At 47.9% G+C, this 13,036-nt stretch overlaps 1 protein-coding gene across 2 annotated transcripts in view; it reads right to left on the bottom strand.

Annotated features, from left to right (window-relative positions):
* LOC138569869 (ATP-binding cassette sub-family B member 5-like) overlaps window positions 1-13,036 on the bottom strand; it is a 1,230,756-nt gene that overhangs the window by 109,960 nt on the left and 1,107,760 nt on the right. The window lies entirely within an intron of this gene.

The following is a 13,036-nucleotide window of genomic DNA, read 5'->3' as shown; positions in this document are numbered from 1 at the left end:
ACTGCCCGAATGGTCTACCGAGGCGGAACAAGCTTTCCAGGATTTGAAGACTAAATTTATCTCTGCACCAATCTTAAAACACCCTCGCCCCGAACTCCCCTACATCGTGGAAACTGATGCTTCAAGCCTTGCCATGGGGGCAGTTCTATCACAAAAGGACCCGGTAACCGATCAGTTGTATCCCGTGGCATTTTGGTCCCGCAAATTCTCGCCTCCTGAAATCAATTACACGATTACTGACAAGGAACTTCTGGCTATCAAGTCTGCCTTTAAGGCTTGGCGGCATTATCTGCTGGGGGCCCGACACACCGTTACTGTGATTACGGATCACCGAAACCTGCAATATTTGAAAACCGCAAAAGCTCAATCCTCTAGACAACTCCGTTGGGCATTATTCTTTGCCGAGTTTGACTTCATAATTACCTATCGACCTGGTACAAAAAACGGTAAAGCTGATGCCCTTTCTCGGATGGGAGTGGAAGATCACTTGATCAACCCTAAACCTGTACCAATCATTCCCGAACAAAGAATTCTGGGTGTAATCGCCACACAATCCATAGAGGAAGTTAAGGATAAAGCCAGGCAACTTGTAACTCCAGCAGACATACAGAATTGGCATCTGCAGGGAAAGGACTTTGCAGTAAAGGACAACTTATTGTATTTCCAAGAACGATTATACCTGCCCAGCACAGATTTACAGAAAAAAGTAATCTCTTGTTATCACGTATCTTTAATGGAAGGACATCCCGGTATGGCCAAGACCTCAGAAAAGATCAAGCGCTACTTCTGGTGGCCGTCTTGGAAAAAAGATATCAGAGACTTTATAATGTCCTGTGGAGTATGCGCCCAAAACAAGAGTCAAAAGGAAAGACCAGCAGGCCTCTTACACCCTATTGACATCCCACCTCGCCCTTGGCATACGCTTTCTATGGACTTCATCACCGATCTACCTCCATGCTCCGGATACAATACGATTCTAGTAATCGTGGACTTATTCTCCAAGATGGCGCATTTCATTCCGCTCAAAGGCTTGCCAACAGCAGCAACTCTGGCCCGAGAGTTTCTCGAAAACATCGTCCGACTGCACGGTTTTCCTTCGGTTCTAATTTCGGATCGAGGTAGTCAATTTATTTCTCATTTTTGGCGAAGTTGCTGTCGGTCGGCTCAAATTGATGTGAGACTATCGACCAGTCACCACCCTCAGACCGACGGACAAACCGAGAGGACCAATCAAACTCTGGAACAGTATTTACGCTGCATGCTGCAACAAACTGAAAAAACTTGGAAAGACATCCTTTGGATAGCCGAATATGCCTACAATAACTCTGTCCATTCGGGAACTGGGAAAACCCCGTTTTTTCTTTTGTACGGGAGCCACCCTCGAACCTCGGAGTTGGATCCCCTCCAAGATCTTGAAACACCAGCAGTAGACTACCTGCATTCTACAATCACCCAAGCCTTTAAGGAAGCTGTTTCTCACCTTCAAAGGGCTAAAGAACAATACAAGAAAGGAGCAGATCAACATCGGAAGGAAGCCCCTCAATATCGAGTAGGGGATCAAGTCTGGTTATCCACCAAATATCTACCTCTAAAAGGGCCACGCACATTCAACCCAAGATACCTTGGTCCCTATTCCATCACTACCATAGTAAACCCAGTAGCGGTCAAGTTGGACTTGCCCCCGCACATGAAGATACATCCGATCTTCCACGTCTCTCTATTAAAACCCGTGCAACCTCAAACCCGACTAACTAAATCTCCAAAACCTATCCTAGTTGATGGGGAACTCGAGTTTGAAGTCAAAAGCATTCTGGACTCCAAGATCTCCAAATCTAAACTATTTTACCTAATTGACTGGAAAGGCTACGGCCCCCAAGAGAGATCCTGGGAACCTGCTGAATATGTCCACGCTCCTCGCCTAATCAAAAGATTTCACCGAACATTTCCTGACAAGCCAAAACCCCCGGAGAAGCCCGGTTTGGGAGGGGCCTTGAGGGGGGGTACTGTCATGATCTCTGCTTCCAAAAGGTCAGGGTTTTCCCAACTCCCTTGGAAGCAGATTCATAACCCAGGTTCCGAGTGCCAACCAGTCCCAATTGGGACCTTTTGGACCCAGTCCTGGCGCCAGTGGCACCAGGCTCATAAATATGCCCAGTCCCAGCGCTGGAAGCGCCGGGCTCATAATGCTTGGGTGGACTTACCTGCAGCAGATCATGCTGCTTACTTGCCTGCCAGTTGAGCCTCTGATCCTCTTCTGTTTGGAACTACTTTTCCTGTTGGGTGGGGCAGGAGCCACTCCCTAGGTTCAGAACACTGGAACTCTTCTGGAAAGCAGGAACTCTTTTCTTACCTAGGCGTGGCTGTGGAAGGAGACACCTAAGCACTACAGGAGGCTATTTAAACCACACCCGATGGATGAATCTTGCTTTGCGTTATTCTGCATCCTCTGCAGCAGAACGCTCATCGTGTCTTCTGCATCTGATCCTGGGCCTAAGGAAAAAGGCTTACCATCCTGAATCCAGTCTTCAGCAACACCTATAAAGACAAGAAAGAACAGGTTAGCATTACGGTCTTCAGTGACAGCTCTTCACTTACCGGGGCCATCGGCTGTCACCAACGCCTCGCGCTGCATTCTGAAAGACAAAGGCTTACCTACTCTTCGTGCGCTCCGGAGGTCTTCACACTGCATTCCGGCATCTGAAAGACAAAAGCTTACCAACTCTTCGCACGCTCCGGAGGCCTTCGGCGCTGCATCCCGCATCTGAAAGACAAAACAAGGTGCGTTTAAAGACATTGGGGAACTTTAATACTCACGTGCCATTACTCCTTTCCACATCTAACCCAGTGGGTATTCCAGCACCCTGCAGCCGCTCCGAACTTGTACCTGCAAAATAAAAAGACAGTTAGAGCGCATCGTGAAGCAGGCAACAAGCGCTTACTTACGTGCTTCCAGGCGCTTCTATTCATCACACGGGCTCCATCTTCAACTCACTTCAGCCCGTCATCCACCATCGCCGGAACCCTGCAAAACAAGAGACATCATTACTAAAGACTTTAAAGACATTAGAATTACTCGAAACTTACCGTTCGTGCAGTAAACGACGGACAGCAGTCCTCTGAAGTCAAGAGGCCTGCTCCCCTTATCCAGTGAAGAAACTGGTTACAGCACCCTGCCCCGAGGCAGATGGAGAGCACGGCGTTCACTTACCTAAGGTGAGAGCGTTAACCTTCGGGGTTCTACAGGAGAAGAGAAAGGGAAGAAGAGAGAGACATTCAATAACCCAGTTCATTAATCCCATATTTTCTATCTGCAGACATCTTACCCTTCGAGTCAAACATACAGTGCACAGAGGTCCAGCCCAAAGAGCCAGCCGTGTGTTACACATCACCTTTGAAGATACGGTATACGCCCAGTCAAGACCGGCGCCTCTACGGGAATCAGGTGAGCGTTACACCTGCACCCAGCAGGGCCCTTTGGAATATTGACTATGTATATTAAAATGTGTAATATAATGTAGCATTAACACAGGAGAGGCGGAAGCAGAGCATCTTATCCCCTAGAAGTTAGTGTAGCTGGGATACTGATAGTGTGGTATCCCCCCTGCTGTGATCCAGTACTGGCGCAGGCCATGAAAGGACTAGATGAGGGGTAGCCTGAGATCCAGGGATGGAGCTGGGAAATTGTTGGGGATGGGTGTGATGGGGGCAGGAAGGGAGTTGGGGGGTTTGAAGGGGTGTTAAAGGGGGGTGGGTGAGCTTACACCTATACCGTACTGTGATTAGCGAAGGAGGTGAAGGGCGGAACAGGATATAGATAAGATGGGAGATCTCAAGATAGTGATATGGAATGTTAGGGGGCTCAATAGTTATTTAAAAAGGAATAAGGTTATGATGTACTTGAAGAGACAGAGAATTGACATTGCCTTATTGCAAGAGACTCACTTAACTAAAGAGAAATAGGGGTTGGTGGAGAGGAAATAGAAGAGAACCACCGTAGGGTCAACGTATTCAGCCTTACGCCAGAGGGGTTATCACGTGGGTGGCACTGCATGTCCCCTTTAAACTGTTACAATCCACCATAGAGCCAGACGGGAGGATGTTCCTGATTAGGGGATTAGTGGAAAACAGGGAGCTGAGTATTGTCAACACGTATACCCCGAATCAAGATGCTACGGGCTACTTCAGGACCTTATACAACAAAATCGGTCCATATTTGGGGGGGACAGTCGTATGGGGAGGAGACTTTAATTGTACACTTGACCCCAAGGTAGATAGATCAGATATGAAGGTCGACAGTTCTACCCCGGCAGCCAAAACTTTGTTTACCCTATTGAGAGACTTCAGTCTTGTGGATGTGTGGAGGATGCACCACCCGCAAGACAGGCAATACTCACACTATTCTGCCCCACATAACTTATACACAAGACCGGACTACATATTTGCTGCACCGGAGTTGATGGGGGAGATGGTGGGGTCGGAATATAAAGCAAGAGACCTCTCTGACCGCTCGCCTCTCATCATAATGTGGCAGTAAATGCCACTTAGGACACAGATCCCCATATGGAAACTTAGGGCCGAGGCCTTCAAAGAAGTCATATTTAGGGAGGATATGCGGAAGGAAATACTGGAATATTTTGAACATAACACAGGTAGCATGGATTCAGCTTGTACATTATGGGAGTCATTTAAGGTGGTGAAGAGGGGGGCAGCAATATCCAGATCCAAAGGCCTGCAAGGAGGAATAGTACTGGAGTTGCAGGAAGCTGAGAAGAAAATAGAGGCAGTCATGCGAAAGGGCGAGCACTTCCCTTAGGAGGATGGGATGATAAGACAGTTGCGGGGAGCATTGGGTGAGATTATGTAACTTGGGCTATAAAAAATACGTAGAAAGACAACACGCGGGAGGGAACAAACCTGGCAGGCTACAAGCCTGGCTCTATAAGAGTGAGGCACCCAGAAACAATCAGGGCAATACGGGGTATGGATGGTCAAATGTTAAGATACCCAGGACGTTCGCAATGCAAAGGAGAGGAGGTGACTGAAACGTTGCCGGTTATTGGCCTTCCCAAGTTGGGGTTTGCGGAGAGAGAGGCCTTGGAGGTCCCGATCATGGAGGAGGAGCTAGAGGCAGTGATTCAGCTGTTAACCACTAGTAAGGCGCCAGGTGCAGATGGACTCCCAAGTGAGTTCTACAAAATGTACAGGGCGGAAGTGATCCCACCGATGTTGGCAATGCTTAACGAAGCCCTGGATAGTGGGATACTGCCGGAGTCCCTGAGAGAGGCGGTCATTGTCCCACTTCTTAAGCCCAACAACCGCTGCATAGACCACGGGTTGTACCAACCCCTATCCATGCTAAATCAAGATAGCAAGATACTCACGGCAGTGTTGGCGAACAGATTGAAACCGGTTATCAGCAAACTCATTCACTCTGACCAGATGGAGTATGTAACGCACAGGAGTATATCGGATAATCTAAGGAGACTACATCATGTTATGGAACAGACGCAAGAGGACCAACAGGAGGTTGCTATAATCTTGTTGGATGCGGTGAAGGCCTTTGATTCGGTTAAGTGGACCTGGCTGTTGGCAGCCTTGAAGGAGTATGGGGTTGGGCCCAAGTACTTGAGATGAGCACAGCTGCTATACAGTGCGCCCCTAGCCTGGGTTAAGATGGGAGCGATGGTCTCAGATCGATGGTAGCTTGGAAGGGGTACTAGAAAGGGATGCCTGTGGTCCCCGATGCTGTTTATCCTGGCATTGGAGCTTCTGGTGATATACCTGAGAGACACCAATGTGGTGAGGTGGGGATCAGCACAAAGGTAGGGCAACATTTGATATCACAGTATGCTGATGATATGCTGCAATACCTACGATACCTGGAGGAGAACCTACAATACATATTGGAAGTGATGGGGAGATATGCGGCGCTGCCGGCATGTATATTTCCACTAGGCATATATAAAGGGATATCTCAAGGGAAACTGCCGTTACTACAGATACAATGGGAGACCAGAACCTTCAGGTACCTGTTGATCGACGATTATCATACAGTTGAGTCTGAATATAAACATAACACTGAGAAGGCAATAGCTAACAGAGAATAGTATGAGGTTCTGGCCCAAGCGCCCCTTGGCCATGATGGGGAGAGTGGTGTTACTGAAGATGTTAGTGTTGCCTAGGTTACTGCCTTTCTGTGGGAACATAACATACATGATACATACATACATGAAGCGCTTCATTGTCAAGCTTGAAAGCATGTTTAGAGTGTTTGTGTAGCACAATACTAGAAACAGAATAGCCTTGTGGAAGCTTCAGAACACACATGACCAAGGGGGCATTAAATTGCCCAGCTTTGAGGTTTACTACCTGGCCAGCCAGTTACAATACGTGGTTAGATGGCTATCGGATGACTCAACATCAGAGTCCAGACTGCTGAGGGCTGAGTGTGGCCCGTTCTTTTTGAAAGAATGGATATGGGTGGCGAAACAACAGCAGGACAGGAAGGTGGGATTGTTGGACTAGGGATGGAAGATTTGGCGAAGATTATGTCAGATCATGGGGGACCCGACCCCATGTTCCCTACAAATGCCGCTAGTGGCGTTGAAAGGAGTTGACGAGCAATTGAGGAGGATAGTTCGCAAGCAGTGGGAATCGATTGGAATAGCTACGTTAGGGGATATCTGGCAAGAGGGGACGGCAGTGGAGTTCGACTCACTATCGGTAGACACTAGTCTACATCGGGGACAATACATTGCCTATACTAGGCTGGTGCAGAAGATAAAAGATACATTGTCAGAAATAGTGCTGGAGGATCTACCCGATATGGCCATAGAAACATTTTACGATATGTCAGACGGTGGTATTGAGGTTTCCCGAATCTATCAACTAATGATGTCAAGGGTGGGGAAGGAGGTGCTCCAGCTGAGAAAGGATTCGGAAGAGGAGGCTGGGGAACCTATGAATGACGGGTTGTGGAGGAGGGTTCAGAGATACCATAAGAAGGTATCTAGAAATACGTGGCTCCAACACATCCAGTTATATATCACACATAGGGCGTACTGACCCCCCCAGAGGATTGCAAGGATCAATAATGCTGGGATACAAACTTGCCCCAAATGCGGGGAAGTGGATGAGGGAATAATACATATGTTCTGGGCGTGTCCTGAAAAAAGGAAATTCTGGGGGGAGGCGGCCCACCTCTTGTTTGAGAAAGGGATTAAGCTGGCGGTAGAATCTTTGTGGGCATGCATGGTGGAGGGATTCCCTAGACCACGTAAGCTAGAACGTCAGCAAACTCAAGGACATGGCGTATAAACTGGCCAAGCGCAGAATTGCCATGGGTTGGAAAGCAGCTAACAGACCGAGAATGGATGTATGGTGGCACGACCTTCAGAAATGGGTGGACGCTTGAGAGCCTGGAGGCATTTGGTAGATACCTTATCGGAATCTACCTCGACTGTCCTTGATGAGGAGGATTCTCTGGAGGGCGAGGGGAGGGAGACACCCCAAGAGACGACGACTGCAGGAGGTTATGTAGAGTAAGCTCAAGGGATGGGGAAGTGAGCAACAGTGGTTAAAACATGATGCGATATATGTTAAGATTGCAAGTCACTGTTTGGTTTGTTTTGGTTGTTGTGTTTGTTGAAATCAATAAAAATTGTTTAAAAAAAAAAGTAAAGTAGGGTGATTCACAGTGTCCAAAGCAGCAGAAAGATCTAATAAAATTAAAATGGAGGAGAGCTTGTTGTGGCGCACGGAAAGAAGAAAGTCAGAGACATGCAAGAGGGCCGTTTCAGTAGTATGTGCCAGCCAGAAGCTGGATTGAAGTGGGGGAAGAAGAGAGTGGAGATGGAGATAGGAGGAAACTTGAGAGCAAACAATTCACTCCAAGAGCTCAGACAGGAAAGGGAGTAGAGTGATAGGACAAAAGTTAGCAGGGAAGAAGGGGCCAAGAGAAGTTTTTTTCAAGAAGGGCATTATAGTAGCCTGTCTGAAAGAGACAGGAACGACAGATGAAGAGAGAGGGATTAAAAGGCATAGTAAGATAGGGAAAGATCTGAGAATATACAAGAGGGAGAATCAATGCAGGAAGAGGGTCAGTACGAAAAGCTGTAGGTTTGGCACGCAAAAGAAAATGAGCAGTATCAAAATCAATAAGAAGGGAAAAGGCAGAGAATTAGGAAATGAGGAGGGTGAGTAAAAGGAGGAGGAGGAGGGGGACAATGATGGAGAGGAAGAGGAAGCGCGAAGGATATAAAACTTAGATGTGAAATAAACTGCCACATAAACCTTCCACAGCTGAACTTGGCCCACAGAGCCGACACATGTGCATAATCAATATAATGTGGCTGGGATAAGGCACAAGTAACTTACCTGTAACTCCTGTTCGACAGCATTGGTATCTTTCATGGATTTACGTGCGCAGGACTATTCCCTTTCATCAGGCTGGGAACCCTCAGTAATATAAAGCAGTTTTGCTTTAAAGCTTAAAAACAGCTTGACACTTATATAGTCCATTGCTGTCACATTGGGTCATACTGTCCCAGCCAAAGACATCAGTCCTCCCTTGCTACACCCCTGGTGGCCACGTTCAGATTTGTAAGTGCACGTAATGTGGCAGTAGGAACCAAGAAGAGAGCTATAGAGGGGTAGGCGGGAGGGTCGCATGTGAATCCATGAAAGATAGCAATGCTGGAGAACAGGAGTTACAAGTAAGTAACTTGTTCCTTCTCCAGCAGATTTTACCTGGATTCACATGCTCATGAAAACAATTACACAGCAGTAGATATACACAAAAGGGCAGCCGGTACAGCTCTAGAGAAGCAATGGAAACTCACCACTGGAACACTCACCTCAAACAAACAGGTTGCGAAGCATTGCCTGGCCGACATGGGACTCCTCACTGGAATCGATGTCAATGCAGTAAAATTTCGTGAAGGTGTGCATAGACCTCCATATAGCTGCCCTGCAGTTGTCAAGCAGGGGAACACAAGACAGGAACATTGCAGTAGATGCCTCGCCTCTGTTGGAATGTGGCCTCAGTCTACTTGGCAGAGGCCTGTTTGCAAGCCGATGACAATGTGAGATGCAGCGAGATAGCCACCGGGAAATGGAAGCCTTCGATAGAGCCTTTCCTCTTTCAACAGGTCCTAATGTCACAAAAAGTTATGAAGTTCTGCGAAAGTCTTTAGTGTGTGCAATATAAAACTTCAAACCATAGGCAACCACCAGTGAATGTAATAGCCCTCTCGGCAGGGGAGGTGAAGAAAGCCACAAAATATGGGCAGAACGATTGTCTCATTTACGTGTAAAGTTGATGAAACCTTCGGCATGAAGGAGAGATGTGTGCTTAGCACCACCCTAGACTGGTGAAAAGTCAAATATGGAGGCTTGCAGGAGAGAACCTGTAGTTCTCCAACACGTCTGGTCAATGTAATAACCACCAGAAAAGCAGACTTTTTTGATAGAAACTTTAACGTAGCCCTGTGGAGTGGTTCAAATGGAGGACCCATTAACTTGGAGAGAAGAACATTAAGCTCCCACACTGGCACTGGGGCCTTTGCCGGAGTGAATGCACGGAACAGACCCTTTAGGAACTCCTTAACCAGTCTGTGAGACCACAGGGAAGGAAGATGGACTTTAATGAATGTGTGTGCAAGACCTGCTGTCGCCAATGACAGAAGATCTGGCAGGATTTGACTATCCTTGATACAAAGAGGGTTGAGCCGTTGCAAATGACACCATACGGTATATTGCTACCACTTGTGCTTGTAGCAGGATAGAGTAGATGGAGCACTAGCTTTTGCCAGAATCTTTCGGCATTCTAATGCAAACTGTCCAAATTCTGGGAGTGCAGGAGCCAAGCCATCAACTTCAGGGAGTCTGGGTCGTGATGCAAAGCGGACCCTCTGTTTCTGGAAAGCAGTTCTGGTACAGGAGGTAGTTTGAGCAATGGGCCACTGACAGCTGAAGGAGGTCGGAGTATCAAATCCGATGGGGCCATGTCAGAGCAATGCGGCTCATTTTACAGTGACTCTGTTTGAATGGATTTAGCACTCGTAGTAGAAGCAGAATTGGAGGGAGTGCATAAAAGAACAGGCCCTCAAAGGTGATCGAGTAGGTGTCCCTCAGGCTCCTCGATTGAGGATATAGGCTGGCAAACTGGTGGCAATTGGAGTTGGCTGCTGTGGCAAACAAGTTGATCTGTGTGTGACGGCAATTAAAGAAGAAGAACTTGGCTCTGATGAAGCTCCCATTAGTGGCACGATCGTAGCTCCCTGCTGAGGGAAACTGTGACAGTATTGTGGCTCCCTGCCAGATGAAACAGAATGAGAAACATGTATTGTGATATCGACCAGTTATCCTGGACAGTATGGGAGAGAGGGTCCCACCCTGCTTCCTGATATAGAACATGGTGGTCGAATTGTTAGTCTTGTCCTGGAGTTGGGATTTGAAGGACTTGAGAGACTTGAAGGACTTGAGGACTCAGAACACCGCTCGGAGTTCCAAGACAATTATGGGTAGTGTCTTTTTTTCCGGCTGCCACAGGCATCTGGCGTGGCATTGGTCTGTGTGGGCTCCCTAATCCCTCTAGGGGGGCATCGGTTGTTACCGTGGCCTGGAGTGTCGGGTGGCGGAAAGAAGCGCCCTTTGTGCGGTGCTTGCGATGATTCCACCAATGGAGTGTTCGGCAAAATGCTGGAGTGAGGAGAAACATGTCATTCCAGGAGCCTGACACCTGCTGCCGCCTGGCATCCAGAAACTCTTGGAGGGAGGAACAAAGGGGATGCAGGAAGACATCATCCCTAAACTGATGGAGCAGACTGTAGTCACCCATAGAGTGGACAGCTGCTGAATCTTGTGCAGTATGGTGCTAACCCTCTCCTCTGAGGGGGTAGCCAGACACGACAGTGTGTTGAGTCATGAAGCCAGGAACAGAGAGTTCTATGATGGCAATATGTATGACTTTGGAAAATTGATGGAGAATCCCAGAGAAGTCAGGCATTGGATGGTCTCTTCAGAGTGTTGCAGGGCTAGCGGCCATATTAGGATGTATATTAGCCAGTCATCCAGGTTGGGGTAGATGTAAATGCCTGAGTGGAGATGGGCAGCCACCGGGACAAGGCATTTTGTGAAGACCCTTCGTGCTAATTTTAAGCTGAAAGGTAGAACCTTGAACTGGTAATGCTTGCCTTGCACGAAGCAAATGAAGCATCTGTATTTGCGATCCATGGGGATGTGGAAGTAGGCATCCTCCAAGTTCAGAGAGGAGAGGAAGTCTCCCTGTTCCAGCTTGTCGAGAGCATGTTGTAGCGTGACCGTGATTAACTTTTGCGATTTGGGGAACTTGTTGAACTTCCAGAGGTCGACGAAGGGTCTCCACCGACTGGATTTCTTTCTCACCAGAAAATATCGGGAGTACACTGTGGAGACCCAAGAGTGCAATGGTACTGCTTCTATAGCCCCCTTCTTTAGCAGGGTAAAAAACTTCCTGTAAGAGGAGGGGCATACTTTTTTTCTTTTTTCTTTATAGGTGTATTGGAGGGACATCTGGCCAGGATTCTGAGTGTGTGACCAATTGAATGATGTCGAGTACACATTTGTCGGTGGAGATGTTGGGCCATTGATCGACAAACTGCGACAACCAGCCACCCACTGGGGTACTGAGGTGGGGCATGGGCCCTTGTGCTGGTCAGGCTTGTTTGAGAGTTTACATCCTTGCGGAAGCTCCGGTTCACCATTGAGCCCCCCTGTATGCCTGTAACCTCCCCCTGTATGCCTCCTGCGAGCTGGTGCGAGACGGTTGGCGATAGGAGGGCTGGTAGTCTTTCAAAGTTCTGGAAAAGTGGCCCTTACCGGAACAAAAGGACTGCCTTTGCTGTTGCAAGGTGCCCGAGGAGCAGGCGGTATCTGTGTCATCCTTGATGGCTTGGAGTGGCTCGTCTACCTTCTTTCCAAAGTGGTACACTCCATCAAAGATCATGTCTACGACCTTGGACTGCACTTCTGGATGAAAACTGGTGGCTGCTCCAGTACCCATCTGGCAGAAAACTGTGTCTGCTATGTCCAGAGCGACAGTAATCTGAAGCAGCCTCCCCTTCGTGTAACAGCAGCAGATCCCTGTCTTTCTTTTGATCCAGGAGAAATTCTAACATGGGACCCATCTTGTACAACAACTCTCTATCATACTGGGAGAGTATCGCCAGCGAATTGGCCCCTTTAATGGTAGTGGCAGCGGTGGTAATAACCCGCTTGCCAAATGCGTCCAATTGCTTACCCTCATTGTCTGGGTACACCATACATGGCATACATGGAGAAGAAGGGCTGCTGACACTACAGGATCAGGACATGGCTGGGTGCTGTAACCGGTACTTTATATTTTTTTCCACAGGCAATCCCTTTTTGGAGGAGCCGAGAAGGGATTTTTTTTTATCCCCAAACAGCCATCTTCCCAGACGTCATTCAGCATAGGAATAGCAAGGGCTGACTTACTGGGGGGTGTTAGGGAGAATTCTCTCTTTAGGCTGAATTTCTTAACCTAGTGAGTCCCCCAGCAGCTTTGCTGGATTTCTGGAGTTTGTTTGTTTCCCCTGCCAAGAGTGAGACTCTTTTTCTCCCACTCTTGGACATGATTTATGGTGTTCCTTTGACTGTTAATGTGTTTTATGGGCTATGGGGTCCTTTACTCCATAGGGTCGCATGTGTTTTTACGATGTGTGTTACACAGCACACTCCGTGCAGTAACACAGGGGTGTCATAGTGACACCCCACCATAGACTCCATACCCTGGGACTGACTACTGTCTCCCAGGGCATGTAAAGTCACCATTGGCTTTACTAGTCCCAAATTATTAACAGAAACCAGTACAAACCATCATCTTGTGGATGTACTGGTCGGGGCAATTCGATTGCCCCGGGGTCTGTTAGTCGAGGGGGCACGTCTCCGTCCCCCCTGATTGAGTTTTGGCTGGTGGCAGTGGAGACTACTTTTTATATTCGACCGCAAATAGTTCCCTATGGGATTTTCCCATTGT

The sequence above is a fragment of the Ambystoma mexicanum genome, chromosome 2q (assembly GCF_040938575.1).
Source record: "Ambystoma mexicanum isolate Mex_15411 chromosome 2q, UKY_AmexF1_1, whole genome shotgun sequence".
NCBI classification, from domain to species: domain Eukaryota; kingdom Metazoa; phylum Chordata; class Amphibia; order Caudata; family Ambystomatidae; genus Ambystoma; species Ambystoma mexicanum.
This window is presented reverse-complemented; position numbering and strand designations above follow the sequence as displayed.